Source organism: Cupressus sempervirens, chromosome 6 (genome assembly GCF_028749045.1).
Source record: "Cupressus sempervirens isolate cs-2001-9-10 chromosome 6, ASM2874904v1, whole genome shotgun sequence".
NCBI lineage: Eukaryota > Viridiplantae > Streptophyta > Pinopsida > Cupressales > Cupressaceae > Cupressus > Cupressus sempervirens.
This window is the reverse complement of record NC_143123.1, coordinates 657,185,355-657,203,644: the sequence shown is the minus strand read 5'-3', so window position 1 is coordinate 657,203,644 and position 18,290 is coordinate 657,185,355. Positions and strand designations below refer to the sequence as shown.

The following is an 18,290-nucleotide window of genomic DNA, read 5'->3' as shown; positions in this document are numbered from 1 at the left end:
CTTTGGTCCTAATAGAGAATCCAGCTAGGAAATCTTAGCTTGTTCTCTAATAAATTGATCATAGAATTCCTCAAATGTTGGCATGATGAAATTTGTACCCAATGCATCCATAGTGGAGTGAAACGTATAGGAGAACATTTGAAAATTTCCCCAAAGATTTAATAGTATCAAGAAAATGCATTCTTTATCTATCTTCATCTTGACAGAACCTTATAATAATGATCTTTGTTTCTTGAACTTCATTAGAAATTCCTCAATGAATAAAAAAGAACTAAGTTCTAGTGAAGTAAGTTCAGCCTCAAATTGGAGTGCTCTAAACTCATTCACTGTACCAAATAATGATTCAAACTTAAGCCACATCTCTCAAGGAGTAGTACATTCATTGAGATGGAATTGCAAGCTATATGAAACACTCAAAGAAATTTGACCCATGGCTTCATTCATTTTATTAGAGTGATGAAATGATCACCATGGACTCTAAAATAGAGGTTGATCCTCATTCAAACAAAACCATAATCCTTTAGAATGAAGAACCTAAGTCATGGAAATCTTCCATGTATGATAGTTATGTTGGGATAGAGGAGTCAGACTAGAAGAAGTCTCAGTGATTTTGAAAAAAAGGATATTGTGTGTTACAAATGTAGGAATGGCATAAAAATAAACCCCACAATACAAAAAATCAAACCCTAGCAACAAAAAGCATTGTGTTTACAATGAAAGAAGAAAAACTACTTTAAATGAATGACCTTTGTACCTTTAAAAGATTATGATAAATAGGATAGTAGCTATGGATAGAGCACTGTATGAGCTTTCCAATGGAGCTCAAACACAAAATATAGGGCCCCCAGAGTGCAAAATAGAAGCTCGACATTTGATATTAAAAAGAGGTAAATAAACAACATCCAAAACTGATGAAACCTACACCATTTCAACAGGATCAGAAGCAACTTTTTGGCAATATTTTATTTTTTGAAAATGGAGTTCATATGCTCAAGTTATGAGAAAAAAACAAAACATTGCTCCTTATGGCCTAGAAGGGCATCCAAACTACTGATGCAGTGCTAATGTTGTCCTATTATTGCATTAAATTTGATGGTCATTTGGTCATCATAGGAAAAAAAGGGTGCTAACAAGTCACTAACATGGGGTTGACTGGGCACTGACGGGGTGTTGACTAGGAACTTTTGTGGCTACCACATGTCTCACTGAGGTGTTAGGTGTAATACCCCAAAATTGGTTCATTTCCATGTTAACCAATTATGGTCTATTTGATCAACCCTAAAGTCTTATGTCAGTAGGCAATTTTGATTCTGATAATCTCTACTCGACGTAAGTGTCAAATACAAAAGATCATTAATCTGTATTAATCATTTATTTTAATTAATTCTTGAATATTCATTGAATTATCTAAATTGACATTTTAATTGAATTAATTTAATTATAAGACTTAGTACTTTAATTAAATTAAATTCACCCCTTTTAGCTAATATACATGAGGAATTAAATATATTTGATTTAGTTAAATATTCTTATTCTAATTGATGAATTTAATTATTAAATTTAGAATACTCATTTATGAGGTCATATTTAATTTCTTTAAATCAAATATCTTCTCAAATATTCTTTTTTTGGTTTAGAAATAGAAATTCTTAGTTGACTAAAATAAAAAAAGGAAACAAATCAGGTAATTCCTTATTCCACTCAAAAGAAATCAATTGACTTCCTTTTCTTAAGGAAACCTTCCATTTTAATTGGATGTCATTTCTAATCTTGACCATTCATCCCAATTAATTTTGACCATTGGTGGATTTCAGGAACTCTATCTAAGAGACTCCTAATTCCTCATTATAGAGGTTGGAAATTAGAATCATATTGAAGTGTTGTCAAATTAATTACTCATTCTAGTTTTCATACTTACTTGATATTTTAGCATCATTTAGATCAAAATGCATACATTTAGCTTAATTTATTTTATTTTTTAGTAGAATAAATTGCATATCATTTAGATTAACTACATAACTACATACTTTTCATAAACCTTTCATACTAGATGGTCTAGTTGCTTGCTTCTTGTTCTAAGAGACATAGGAAAAATCCTTCTAGTTAGAAAGCAACAAATTGCTCTATCGAGCATCTAGGATAAATGACTCCATGTTTATTCTAGGATGATTCCATAGGTAATGACCATGTTTAAGTGTTTGTAAGGTTTAGAGGCCCACAATCCACACATGCATTTCTGGTGCCCATCGTGGGGTAGAGAAAAACAAGTTTTTTGGCCTCATTTATCATATTTTCTAATATTTTTATCATTCTATAATACCTATACATACAAAATTCTAGATTTTTGTATAGAAAATATCATTTTCATATGAAGGTTTGAGGATTTTTCCTTCTTCTCTACACTTTCTTACATGAAAAAGTGCCCCATTTTATGGTTTCTAGCATGGCATCTTATTTTCTTGCACAAATCTATGTAATGGTTCATGTGGATCTACGTAAAAGTTTGTACAAGATCTTGCAACAACATATTTAAAAAGAAAATTTTCAATGTTGTTTATCATTTCATTTCATTAACATGTAGTCTTTGAAGCATCTTTATTTCAGTTTTCTAATTTTCTATAGCATAACAATTGTCTACAAGACATTTTGATGAAGATTCCTTTTACACAAACTTTTCAAACATGAACTAACAGTGTGTTTGTAGGACACTGTCAGTTCATATGATTGTCAAAGACCAATTTTAAAACCCACATAATACATTATGTCTTTTTTCTACTTTCCAAACATAATCTAATTAGGGCTTGTGAACTTTATAGGGTGCAAGATAGGGGAATAGGGGAGTATGCTCTTTACCACTTCAAGGTCATGACCAAGGGTAAATCAGGTACTTAGAAGGCTCTAAAAGATAGTATCTGAGGGAGGCAAACAAGTTAGTGGTTCTCCCAAATAAAGCCTTTAATGAAGAGATTATGATTTCCTTTTAGGGGATCAAAGTCTTGGAATAGGCCAAGGTGGGATCGATTAAGCTAACTTGGTGATTAACATGTCTTGCATGTTTGGGTGAGGAAATGAGGTAGAGGAGTATGATCTTTCCCCTTGAGGGATATTAGTAACTCAGACCCTTAGATCTAAACCACTAGTCTGAGTCAACCCTTAGAGGGCTTATCAAAGTAATCTAACCTCTAAAAATGACCCAAGTGAGCACACTACTTTCATTAACGATTCCAATTCACTATAATAAAGGAGCTTTGTAGAGAAAAAGACTCCAAAGATGTATTAATTTCCTCTCTTTCATTCTTGATATCACATATGAAGGGGAAGCTCTATCTATTACACTAGCTGGCGTTGGCCCCAGTCTTGCTAAGAAAGTGTGTGCACTTTCAGATGCTGGTGTGGGCTACTGGTCTCAACTCTACTTACAGAGCTACTGGGGATTAATACAAATGAAATCCAAGTAAAAATCTTTAGTTAGAAGCTACCTAATTCACCTTTGAAAGGGGGCATAATCTTTTTGCAAGGAGGGGGAAGAATCTCTCCTATAGAACTCACCATAGGCATGCTACTGGGTGTTGGAAGGTGGTATATGTGCTTGACCCCTGCCAAAAGGGTGTTCATTCAACATATATATTATTGAGCCCTTTGAATACACCAAAAACATGGGTACCCTCTAAGGGGTGACATGGCTATGTGAGGTGCATGCATGTGCATAAGTTGTGGGACAAAGGTTTTTCCTTCTCCACCATTTTTGGTTTTAGGTATAACATGTGTTTGTTATCAAATTTTAAACATATCCAAACTTGTCTAAATAAACTAAAGGTCAAGACTCCCCTATCCTTATGAGTTGTTTTGCCCTCGGTTGGATTGTATTTGACTATTGCTTGCTTCCTATGTCTTGTTGAAAACACTCTGTCTAGTTCAAAACCAAATGCTATTTAAACAATTTAAAAATAAACCTTGCAATCTATCTAAAATCTATCAAACAAACCAACAATCTATCTAGAATAGTTTAAAATTTGTAGAGTCTCTTCAATATCCAAGTTTTCAATTGTAAGTCTAGTTTCCATTTTCGTACACAGTCTTCAAAATTTCATGTGAGTACCTTTTGGCTTGTGATTTCTTCATGTGGTCCTATCTAGTTTTTTGTGCAAGCTTATGCAAATCTTTTTACAAGATCTTTTAGTCTTGTTCTACTATCTAGATTCTATTTTTCTTGCAAGTCCTAACATGTCTTTGTGTGGTTCTATGCAACTCCTCACATGAGTTTAAATTGTTGTTATGAGTCTTCACTTGGTCTTGTGTTCTTTCTTGTGTGGATACCAGAGAATCTTAGCATAGGATCTTGACTCAAAACTATTAATTTGGTCTTTTGAAGCTATCGATGCTCTAAGTTTGGTCTATTTCCTGCAAAAAATTTACCTCTTCTCTATCTATAAATAGTCCCAAATAGTGGCATCCTACTTAGCTGATGCCTTGTGATCTATACTTTTACTAGTCTCATCTTTTAGTTATCTTATTTTTGTCCTCTAGTGCTTGTTATACTATGTATCATCATAGTCATAATCTCTGGTTGTTTTAATCTTCACTTAGACTACTCGTACCTTAGTATACAACACTCTTCTCTTACTTTTTGAGACTACATTTTAGTGTGATCCTTTCCTTGGTCTTTGCTTCTTGTTCTTCTCTGTGACTGTTGCAACAAGAAGTGGAAATGTGTTTTATTCCCTTAGACTTAGGTGAGGTCAAGCTAGGGGTCATAATCATGGCAAAGGTTGCCTTCCATTTTATACACGATCTACATCTAGTTCATCCAGTGATGAATCTTCATGATTTTCTTTGCCTATCAGATCACCTCAAGTCCAAAGAATGTTCTCCATAAACTTACAACAAACTAGGAACCCCTTGTATCAAGAAGATCCTAAAACTAGCAATGCTCCCACATCTCCAAACAATACATTTGAATTCTTTTTCAAAGGACCTTTCTAATCACACCATACTAAAACTAAACATGTTCCTACAATGGTTGATTATAAGCCTAAATAGGGTGACGATCATAAAAACCAAGGCCAACCTAGGAATGACAAAGAAAAAGACCATTACACTCATGAGGAGGAGGAAGATGTGGAAATACTTCCTAAACACAGCAAAGTGTCATTAAGACAAAAACTTCCAAAAGGACATGGAAATCCTAGTTAAGAAAGAGAAAGGAAAATACTTTCTCAAACTTGCTCAAGGGGGAGCTAAGCTACCCCATCATTTCAATGTAGAAACTATCATTAAACCTAAAGAGGAAATGAAGACTTCCAAACTCCAAAAACAACTAAAAATCATGCAAGATCAACTAGCTCAAATGATGTGTGATAAAAAAAACCCACAAAAATGTACACCTTAGACACTCTTTGTTCATTTCCATTTGACAAGAGCATAGGCATGCCTCCTTTTCCAAGAGGAGTAGAGTTACCTAAGTATGATAAATACTTTGGAACTATTGATCCCCAAGATTATTTGTGAGAATTTGGTGTCTTTTCTATGGAATTCATGCATAATCAGACATATCTCATGCATTTATTCCCAAGAAGTCTAGGTGCTCATGCTATGGAGTGGTTTTCACACTTGCCTCCTAGTATTAAAACATTTGATGAAATTACTAACTTGTTTGTCCAATAGTATTCTCATAACATTCAACACCTTGTTAACATGTAAGATTTGTGTAATCTTAAGCAAAAGGTTCGGGAACCTTTCCTTGCATTCCTTTAGAGGTGGAGACAACTTTATACTAAATATTCATGCAAGATTCTTGAAATGGAAAAGCTTGACATCTTCACTGATAATCTCCTACCCAATTTTGGGTATAGATTCCAACTTCAAGGTCCATGCACCTTTGAGAACATGGTCATACAAGCTATTTGCATAGAGGAATTCATGGTGAAGAAGGGAAAACTTACCCTTCAGAAGGACATAAAACAAGGATCCACCTTTAACAAGGACAAACCCAAGTATGTCAATAAGAATCAAGAATTTGTACATTATGGGGTTGTTGAAAATGTCACTCCTAAACCTACTAAGGCAACCTTTAATCTCACAAATAGTCTCAACATAGCCAAGAATGTTGAGAAACCTCCTCCTAACAACAAGACATCTAGAAATAGACCAAAAAACTCATGGGCTACACACCCTAAATGAGAATATACACCTCTGGGTGAACCTTTGGATGTGGTTTACAAGACCTTGCTACAAAAAAATCTCATTACACCATTGGAAAACTCTATCCCATATGACCCACAACTATGCCCACCATGGTGAAATGAAACCACATTCTACAAGTACCACCAAAATAAGGAACACAAAACTAGCAACTACATAAACTTGTGTCACAAAGTCTAGGACATGATCAGTGATGGTGACATTATGTTAGATGAACATAACAAGAACTCATATCACAAGTCTTTCAAGGAGACCTTCCCATCTTATGAAAAAGGAGAGATCTCAAAACCAAAATCTAACAACAAGGTCAACTATACATACTCTAATGAGCATAATGTGATCAACATGGTTAAACCTATGGATTTTGAGTAATGTGATGGTATTAACATCAAGGGCAAGCAAGATAACAATAAAGCCAAGACACAATTTGTCTTGAGGGCCCAACTTCCCACACAACTAAAAATAAATATTTGCAATACTATGTCAACATTGTTGCACATTCTCATGCCAAGTTGGTACTCAAAGGCCCTATGCCTTCTACTCCTGATCTTGAATAACACAAAGATAAAATCCTTGCTGATCCATCTAGTAGAGGTGCAAAAATCACATCAAATTTAGCAGCCACTAGCTATAGTGTCCTTGATCAATTAAAATGAACTAATACTCAAATCACAATCTTTGAGCTACTCAAAATCTCACCTACCCATAGACAGATTCTTGACAAAGCCCTCTTTGAGGCAAATGTTCCTCAAGACCTTGATCTTGAGCAATTTCAATCTATGGTAGGTCATCTAACCTTGCCTTACTATATGTCCTTCTCTAAGGAGGATGATAATTCATTGAGTCACCCAAATAATCAACCTCTACACATTGAGGTCATGATACATCAAACACATGTCCGTCAGGTACTCATCGATAATGGAGTTGGGCTAAACATTGTCTCTACTACTTTGCTTAGACAATTAGATTATTCTAAGGAGTCTATTAATCCTTGTCACAAGATCACTATCAAAGTGTATTACAAAGTCAAGAGAAAGTCTTTAGGTCTTGTGGTGTTGCCCCTCCACATCAGTCCTATAGAAAGGGATGCCACTTGTCAAGTCCTCAACATTCCCTTGGCTTACAATATTCTGCTAGGAAGGCCATGGATACATGAGATGCGCACTATGCCATCTACATACTATTAATGCATAAAATTCCCATTTCATGGCTCTGAAGTCACTCTCAATATAAGTACTAGCTATACCTACAACATGCTAAAAGCTACTAAGAATTTTGTACCTGCTAAGAGAGAATCTATTGATTGTCATGATAACAAACTAAAGCAAATTAAGTAGTCGTTCAAGCTAAAAGAAACTAGCATGGGTGAATACCACATCAAACTAGTGTTGTCATTAACATCTCTTCCTGAGTCTCCCCATCATTATGAGAGACCATCTAAGGCAAAGAATCCATTTGTGTTGACACCTCAAACCAAGTATAATGGAACTTTTGTTATGGTTACAGTCCCCTTAGAGGATGAAAGTGAAAATAGAGCCATTTTTGCATGGCTTTACAAAGAGGAGACTCCAATTGACCTCACAAAACAAGCTCATGAGATCACTCTTGAGAAATATGGCCATGGTCTTAGACTCATGAAGTTCTTTGGCTATAAGGGAACTAGTCCTATTGGATGCAATAACAATGGTCTAGTTGATCCTCCACTAGTACATTTTGGCAAATATGTGACTATGTGACTAAAAAATTTAGTCATGCCACTAAAAGTTTTAGTCACATGACTAAAATTGATCACATTCTAGTATTTGTTTGCAATTTACAAGCATAAGCGACTAAATATGTGACTAAGTTGGTTACTAGGTAAAATCACAAGATCAACCATATAGAAATGACTAAATAAGTGACTAGATAATTAGTCACCCAAATACAAGTGACTAAATTAACTTACCTAATAAATGACTTAATAGGTGGCTCACAAATAATTAGTCATTTGTAATTTCTCTCTTCAAATTTCCTAAGGCTTATTTATTAATGGATTAAGCTAATTTTATTTTTCATAGTCCATTCATGGCCCTTGGAGCTTCTCTTTCTCATACTAATTGCGGTTTTACTTTCCATCTACCAGATAAGGAGTACACTTTGTTAAATGGCTTGGCTTGGGAGATTTTATTCAACGGTCATCTAGAAGATAACATTTTCTTTCAGAGTATAATTTAGTTATTTGACAATATTATAATGTTATGATAATATGGGTTATCTAATTATGTATTAATTATTTCCAAAAAATTATAAGCATTACTTAAAAAATGTCTAGTTCCACTTAATTATTACGTCCTTCAAATAAATTGATTAAGAAAAATAATATAATATAGTCATTGTCTCGAATCACACTCTCCTTAAAAGAGATATTTTGAGATAAAATTAATAATTTAATTTAAATATTTAAGTTATTACTTTGATTATTATAAAATTAGATTATTCTTTAAAATTAAAACTCAGTACCATAAATAAAAAGTTGTAAAAACTATCACAATTAATCAATATTATTATTATAAATAAAAATTAGTTTTGATATTTATTTTGTATAATCATTAAAAATTGAAAAATTCAAGACATCTTATTATAGATATACTAAAAGAAAAAATACATTATTACTATTTAACCATTGTTCTCTATAAATATGTATGCATTATCATTTGTCTGTAAATACTAATTATATAATAATTATAATTAATTATATTTAAAATAATAATTAATTATAATTAAAATAATTATTATTATAATTGATATTTATTATTTTAAATTGATTTTTCTTTGAGAAAAGAGGGAAGACACGACACTTCAATTTTCGTGCTAGAGATAGGAGAGAATGGTCATTTTCATATGGGTGGGAACTCAAGCACTTAATCTTCTTACTCCATCAATAGAGGGAATTCAACTAATTTGCCCTCCTCTAATATGTGCAAGGCTAAAGCTAAACCAATGGTAAGATGCTGGGTTTTATTTTTCTAATTACATCAATATTTGTTATTTGTTTGATTATGATATGGCCATGCTAATGTGGTGACTAATAGGAATAGGTTCCTATGCCTATCAATGCATCAAGTCTTCTTAGCTAAGATTGGGCCGAGATGAATTTGAACATGAATATATGTAGGTATATTTTTAATTTCTCTTATCTTCTGTCAATCACCTTTTTATTTGAACTTTTCCACACCTATGTGCTTGTGCATAGACATATTTGAAAGAACATAAATTGTAAATATGATGTATCAAAAAATGCAATATTATTAGAAATGCTTAAGCTATGCTCATATATTACCTAAAAGAAACAAAAAAATATTTTCTTAAAATGACCACATGTATAACTACAACAAAAATAACTAGAATCTCTATAGATTGATTTGCAAGATCGAGTCTATAGACTTAATCCTGCCATAACATGGTAGATTATTAATTTTTTGCAACTCATACTGACTTAACCCTCTTCTTAGGTTCTCTACTATTCTTTGAAACCTTGACCATGTCAAACACCACCATCTTATAGCCCTCTCAAAGCTTACAAGGCTATCCCTCACTTTTGTTTAGTAGACAAAGCCAATACTCTTAATTATGACTATCAAGACCTTCTTCCTATAACTGATCATAGTCACCTTCTCACATTGAATCCGTGTGGCAAGTGTTGCATGAGTTTATGGAATCTTATGAAAATTAAGTAAATTCTTTTCTTACTCCCTAATGGCTAAGATTGAGGCCTTATTATATGTGAAATGCGTTAGAATCTTACATCTTGCATCCATGAGTTTCCAATTTGAGGGTTTTAAGAAATTTTGAGTTAGAAGAAGATATCTATCACTATACTCCATGAAATAAAGTCATTTAAAAGACTAAATACTCTTATCTCATCCGTATGTCCTCCTCAAAAAATGATCTATCAAAATAGTAATGTTTGGATTGCTGAGAACACTAAGAAACTAACTTTCATAGTGAATGAAAATTAGAATACTAGAAAAGCATGTCTATTATTGGTTTTAATTATTATTACATTATTCAATACTCTTCCCCATTTCTTACCTTGATATTTCATGTCCCTATAAAGCCACTCTTATATTTACCTTACCAATCAACTGCTTGTAACCTTAGTTGTCAATTTAGGATATGAATCCAATTCAGGCCTGTGAATTGGATCTATGGATTTGTGAGTTTTTCCCCAATTAGGATTCATGAATATATATGTGCATTATATATTTTAAAAAATCAGATAAATATACATAATTCTAAAACTAAATCATTTCAAAATAGAGAGAAAATGCATTTACATGTTGAATAAAAGAATCCTTTTTAGGGTTTGGAAGGAAAAATATATTAAAAATACAATATTTTCAAGTTGGGCCCACCTTTTACCCACCATTTCCCATAGATTACTACATATTTGTGTTGGATACTTGTGTAGCTACCTAGATTTGAGATTGTTTTAAGCAGGGTCCATGATCCTACATGTGAATCTATCAAGGTCTATGACTCACAGATCCCAACAAATGCATAGGTAGGATCACAGACCCTACTCAGATCTTCATGAACCAATGCCTAAATTAGGATATTACTAATTAGGAACAACTTCACATCAAAAATCCTTTTCTAAGATACTAACTAGATATTACTAATTAGGAACAACTCAAGGTTCCATCAACCATCTACTTTATCCTCACACTCACAAGACCTTCCAAAGGCACATCTATTCATTTACCAACTCTAACACCCACCTTACTTCATATGCTAGTTACACCCAACCTCTAATCATAAACAAAGTGCTGATCACTTGATTTTTTTGGCTGTCATGACCTCACATTCTATTAGATAGTTCATGTATATAAGGATCCCAAAACTTGATCAAAGTCTTGACTCTAGTATTCTCCATGTAACAAATTCACACTTTGCATTGAATAAACCCATCACCAAATCCCCAAACCCTATCAATTCATCCATGCACATTCCTACTTTGGGTTCATTGAAAATAAAGACTTCCACTATCCTAATTATATCAACATGACAGATAATAATAACTTAATGTTTCTTCATTCTATTATAGAAGACACAATGAAAACACCCTAATGCTCTATCCACCCTTGCAACCATAAGAGGCCTACAAACCTCAGTATTTATCATAGAAATTTGAAGCCAACATGAATTTAATTCTAGTATGCAACATTTCCTGTAACAAATAGTCCTTGCAACATTCCACCATCTAGAAACTAGATGAGGGTGGTATTGTTTAGAAAATTGAGTAAAATTTTAAAACCTTAGTCACATGATCTATAGTTTTACATAACCAATAGCTTATTCCATACATCTTTGGAGGCAAAATCTTCCAACCAGGCATTCACGTGTTGCCTATGCTTAACTAGATATCCCTTATTAGTAACATTCACTACATGGTAAATTAAAGACAAGATAGATTAATGGACCTGTATGTGTCCCCTAAAAAAAACTTGCTCTTTGACAACCTCTCTTCATATACATTTTATATGATCCCTAACATTTATGTCCTACTCTCAATCAATACCTTTTCTTGAGGCACATTAATCCTTGGAGCCAGGTTAGTCGATGAATTTAATCTACTTAGTAAGTGTGTTAAGAATGATAACTTATTGAATGGTTGAATGTATTTCCTAGTAAAAGCATAAGATAAGTTCAATAAATATTGTTCAAATTTTTATCTAATGAATAAATTTTCTAATGAACTAGGTTCTCCTACTAACTATTTAGGTCATTACTTAAATGATATTTATTTGATGTTTTAGCAGATGGTATAAAATAGAAACATTAAGAAATGGAGTGAAATAGATAGCTCCATAAAGCATGCCCGTGCTAAAAAATCTTCCTTCCTCCAAGTTTCAAGACAATATGTGTAGAAATAATATGCATGTCCCTTGAAACCACAAAAATTTGTGCAAAAACACCATCAATTGTGCCTTAAGAACATTGTAACCCTTGTCACATTTGAGAAGCACAATTTGTGGCACCAATCTTTTTGGGATGACTTTTTGTCAGCACTAAGTTTTTGCATAGAGAAGCTAAAAAAATGAAAGAGAATAGCCAACCCCAATTTTAAGATAAGTGTACTTGTTTTATGGGTTGAAAAATTATCCCCATAACATAGGTACAATTTTACATTCACAGTCAACATTCTAATGTTATTCTGTATATATCAACCACTAAGTTGGCCAAAAGGAAAAAACTATATTATTGTAGACAAAAAATTGATCATAGACTTTAGAAGCACTATTTACCATCATTTTTTAGACAATGTGTTCATTACCATATTTTTTAATGGTGCTCACACTATTTCTTACAATGACAAGAAATTATATAGGGAATTGCAAAGGGGTATAAACTCAAGGAATTAGAACATGAAGTTTGATATCCTAAAAGATAGACATATAAGTTATGAGTCCAAACGAGGATCTATAACGAGACAAGATGGCACTTGATTATTAACTAATAAGAGAAATGAGTCTAAGAAAGATGTACTCTAGAGAACCTGCACAAAGATAGTCTATAAAAATGTTAAATCCACAACATCACACTTTTAAGTCAACTAATTTACATTTAAATGAAGTGTTCAAAAAATTTTAAGAAAAGAAATCAAACCTACTTGTGGAAATTTATTTTGCAATTGACCTATTGAAATGATGGAAATATCTCAAACATGTTCATCTCTATGAGAATTCTTTTGTATAAGGAAGCATGCATGTGTTGCAAGTACAACTTCACTCGTGTTTTCCTTGTCTCTAGTTTTTGTTACTCTCTCATCTTATAGATAAAGAGAAATTTACTTATTCTTCCATTCTTTCTCTTGAAATTTGAAATATCCTTCCATAGATATCACACATGAGATCTGTAATAAATATTTTGAATGGCATCTTATATTCATTCAAAACTACCCTAAATTTGACCTTGATGAGTTTCAACTCCATTATTGTGGATGAAAAACTCCATTCCCAATGTTCATGTCCCTTTAAAATTAAGAGGTTTACACCAAGGATGAAGACATGTATTGGATTCTTTTATAGTCTTCAAATATCCTTCAATGCTACCAAGTTTCATTGATTTTACAAATTCTCGATGACTTCTCCTTCTAGTTATAGAAAGTTTGGTATGGTCTATTTTGATTTTGAAAATATTAGAATGTTCAAACTCTTATGACTTGCACCCAATTAAAATAGGGATGACATATGCATATTATTTACTCTTCCTTGCCTTTATTTGTTTGAGAGATTCCTCACTATCTATCATTTTGATCTCAATTTTTGTCTACTACTTCAATTAATCCTATTAAATTCATGAAGATATTAGAAATGATTGGTTCATATGTGAATAGCTAAAAACTATCCTTTTCATTTTACATAAGTTATTAATGGCTTCAAATCAAATGATGTGCAGATTACTAACTCCATCTTGAACCATAATTTATGGCTCATCGACCCCCTTCACTTGTTTCTTTCATTCATAAATCTTAGGTAGCGAATGTGCATACTATTCTATGCATGTAGAGTGGAATTGTTATAATTTTTAGAACCAATAGTTTCTTAGAGCATATCTCCAGACACCTCAGTGTTTCCTAACCAAAAATTCCCCAAGAGTTTGAGGCTACTAATTTTCTAAGGAAATAATTTTTCTTACACTTTCATTATATGAAGCTAAGTCAGTGATATTGTGTGTTTTTTCTATTTTCTATATTTTTAGATATTGCAATAAAACTTCTATAGGTAAACTATAACTTGAGAAAACAAAAAGTCATATGCTTTAAATTGCAGTCTTGGATGCCAAATAGAAATTTGGGTGGTTGTAAGTTACACAATTTGGAACAATGGGTAGTATCACTCTCTTTTTATCAATTATTTCTTATTAGTAACTCTTTCAGTGCTTTGATTGTTATTATTCTTGCAATCATTCATTTTTCAATTTAAAGCTAACTAGGCCTAACTCTCTGATGGATGGAAGAAAAAATGTTCTTTTGGCTGCTCTTAGCTGGAACTACATTTTAGTGAGTGATGCGTCAACCATTATTCTTGGGGTAGATGTTACGCATAGTTATTTTGAATCCAAAATTCTAGAATATGGTTTATGTATTTTCTTGTTTGAATTATAACTACTAGAATTTTGAACCTTTGATTTTCATGTTTAATTTGTAAGTTGTGGTGAACTAACACCACACTATTTATTTATTATTGAATTTAATTTAATACTAGTTTTAACTACATTTAATTTAGATCATGAATTAAAAGTAGATTCTTTTGTGGCACAATAAGAGTCACCCATATGACATACCTCTTTTTGGTAAGCAGTTTTGTATGAGGAAGCATTGGTGCATGAGGATTTCAACATAGGAGGAGCCAAAGGGATAAGGAGCCTTTGATTATTAAGGTATGTATTTAAAATCTAGTATGTTCTTGGATTGTTGATGATCCTTTGATTATTAAGGTATGTTGTTAAAATCTAGTATGTTCTTGGGTTGTTGATGGTTTTTGTTTTCATTCATGTGGTTGTAGACATCCTTCCTCCCTCCTCTCCTCTTCTCATTTTTTCCCTACTTTGAACCATTATTCTAGTTGATCCTTTCTTTTAGTTTTTGTTACAATTTTTCATCTTCTTCCCTTGTACATCCTATTCTCTCATTTTTTTGCTTTATTTTCTTTATGGTCTTACTATAATTCCCAAACATATTGAATTTGGATCTATGAATTGAACCATCAATGTGTGTTGTTTGATGATTGTACTACTCACTCAAACAATAAGCTACATAAAATACCAATATTTGTCTGTTTGTAAGATCATCTATTTGTTTGTTTTATGTTGGATAAATTAACTATTATTATAAACTCCATATTGTGAAGTAGATGAGAAATTTATTTTCTTTTGCAATGTTAGAGGAGTTAAGAATGGTGAAAATCTCCTAGCTTGGAGCTAGATATGTAGGGGGGCCAACAATGACTGTCATTGCACTAAAATGTCCTCATATTGATGTAGTAATCTTAGATATTTTAGTAGCCAGAATTGCTACCTAGAATAGTGACCAATTGCCCATTTATGAGGCTGGGCTTCATGAGGTTGTAAGAAATTATAGGGGAGAAAACCTCATTTTTAGTACTAATTTATAAAAGCATATTATTGAAGTAGACATTGTATTCATTTCAGTCAATACCCAAATAAAAGTTGGATGTTTTGGGGTTGGAAAAGCCACAAATTTAAGCTATTGGGAAAGTGTTGGAAGAATGATTGCAAATGTTTCAATCTCAAACCAAATTATGGTGGAAAAGGGCACTATACCCATGAAAACAACATTGATAATTGAAAAGGTTCTCATGCATAACTAGAAGGGATTAAAATTTTGGGCTCTTTCAAATCTAGATTTTGTTGTACAAGGGAGTGTTGTTTAGGATCTTTTCAATCTAGAACTTGTGGTCATTGGAGGCAAAAAGAGTCCTCAAGGGTAGAAAGTAATTGAAATTTGAGAGCAGTGTGCGCAAATTGGGTTCCTCATAAAAAGATCATCAGTACAAATTTGTGGTCTACAAAAATTTCCAAAACTGCTAAAAATGCACTTTTTTCTCAAAGGATTTCATCAGTGAATATGATTTCTACTCTCTGTGAAGTAGTTGGGGAAGATGTTATAGAGGTTGCTAATTCCATTGGGAGGGATTCAAGAATTGGGATAAAAAATTTGAATGCCAGTGTTGGCTTTGGTGGTCCAAATCTGGAGGACATTTTGAACTTGGTTTATATGTGTTAATGCAATGGGCCAATTAAGGTAGCAAACTACTAGAAATAGGTTATGAAGATAAATGATCATCACAAAAGATGATTTGTAAATAATGTAATTTCCTCAATGTTTAATACACTTGTGGGGAAGAAGGTTTCAATTCTTGGGTTTTCATTCAACAAGGGCATAGCTAATAATTTGGCAATTGATGTATGCAGGAGTCTTGTTGAAGACCAAGAAAATATTAGCATTTATGACCCACAAGTAATAGAGGAGAAAATTTAGAGACCCCTTTCCATGAACAAATTTGTTTGGGATCATTTAATGAGCCTTTTGACTATGAAAGAAGTTCAAGTTGTTTGGGATGCCTATGAAGCCACAAGGGATGATCATGGAGTGTGCATTCTAATGAGAAGGGATGAATTTAACATTCTAAACTACTAGAAGATCTATGATGGTATGCAAAAACCTGCTTTTACTTTTGATTGGTCGAACTATGTGGACATACAGAAGCTCAGGGAGATTGATTTCATTGTTTATTCCATTGGCAAGTCTCTAGATCCATGGTTGAAAGATCTTACCCAAATGGCATAGAAGATTCATTTTATTTCTCTATTCATATCTATACTATGACTGCTACTTCTGATTATGGAGCTTAATGATCAATGAATTGCTATTTTTAACTAACAAAAAACAAAACAAAAGAATGATTCTAAGAAATTATTCATTATCAAATAGGAATTAATTTCAATTGTTTATTTGTTCTAATATAAATCTATAATTTTCATGTATGTAGGTTGATTCAACCATCAAGTTAGATCCTGATGTGATAGACATCCTTTTAGAGTTAGAAAAGGAGTATCATCAATCAGTAAGGTATTTTATTACTATTAGCAATCATTTAACAATTTTTATATCACACTATTATCATGAAGAAAATTTTTTGATTCTATTTACAACTTTGGTTTTCTCATGGCCATACATCTGATCTAATAATGGACAAAGAAAGCTTTCTAAAAATAGACTAAAATCAATGTTGCATGGGGACATGGGTAACAAAGATGGGTACAGGTATGGCTATCTTTCAAAGGCTAAATCCTTATTTGTATTTTTCTTAAACAATTAAAAGAGGCTAAAATAAGTTCATGTGCTATTCGAAGTTTATCTCTTAAGAACTTTAAGAATGGGCCCCTTAAAGATGTTTTTGTTAGAGTAGGGGAAACTCAACAAGATGGGGCCATACATCTACTAATGATTATGTAAAAGGTAATCTTACAAAGACCTCATAGTTGGGATCTCTATTTGGCCTTTGGTATCTCTTCAATATCTATTTCAAACTTTGTTATGAAGTTCTCCAATGAAAAAGTGGTTCACAACTAATAGAATTCTCTTCATTCCATATTTCTTTAGTACTATTCACAACTGTAGAATAATAGAGAAAACATGTGAACTATCAAGAAAACTAGTCATGTAGTAAAATAGAGTTATAATTTTTACTAAGGGATTGGATGTTAGAAATGAAGGAATGTGTATGGGCAAGGCATAAGGATATCTAAGATGACTTAATGTGTGTGGAAGTTAGAGTTTAAAGAAGACAAGGGTTTGAATAATGGAGAATTCTAAATGTAAGTGTTAAATTAATAGGACTATGGTATGTTGACAACAAAGTTAGGCAATGATGAAGGCTTAAGACAATAGTGGCTTTGGAATGGGATAAGTGGGGACAGAGAATGGTCCTAAGTAGAGTTGGGAGAGTAGGTGTAGTTGTGAACTATTAGGTGGAAGAGTGATATAAATCCTAGAGGAAGGAGTGAACAATAAAACATGATTTCAAAAAACTAGTTTTTTTCATCAAATATTTTCTAACTTGTGATGTAGTGATGATGTGGAGTGATAGTGGTGAACTCACATGTCATATGCATAAGGAACAATTTTGCAACTTCCTTGGAAGGGTGATCTACATTGGCACAAACCATGGAAGTCTTTTTTATCAGATCATGAGTTACTATGGTGATTCTCCTAGGGGAATGGTATGTTATTTTGTTATTTATATTTTATTATGTTGGGCATATAGATTGTATGTTTAAGTATATTTTATTTTACTCTACTAGAAAAAAAAATCATGTTCATAAGTAATGTTAGTTATATTTTTCCAACATACTAATGTCCATTGTCTTAAAATAGGTGGAATCAATATTTGAATTTAGACGCATTTGTCAGAAGCTAGGTTTCCATTACTTTATCTTCCCAATGAAAGAAAGCAACCTAGTAATTATGGTCTAGGCATACCATTTGATTGTTTAGAGATGAATGTCCTAGGATGGGATTA

The 18,290-nt window shown here is 32.6% G+C and overlaps 1 pseudogene; it reads left to right on the top strand.

Annotated features, from left to right (window-relative positions):
• Positions 1-15,134: 15,134 nt before the first annotated feature.
• On the top strand, positions 15,135-16,555 carry LOC149553910 (UDP-glucose 6-dehydrogenase 4-like; annotated as a pseudogene).
• The last annotated feature ends 1,735 nt before the right edge of the window (positions 16,556-18,290 follow it).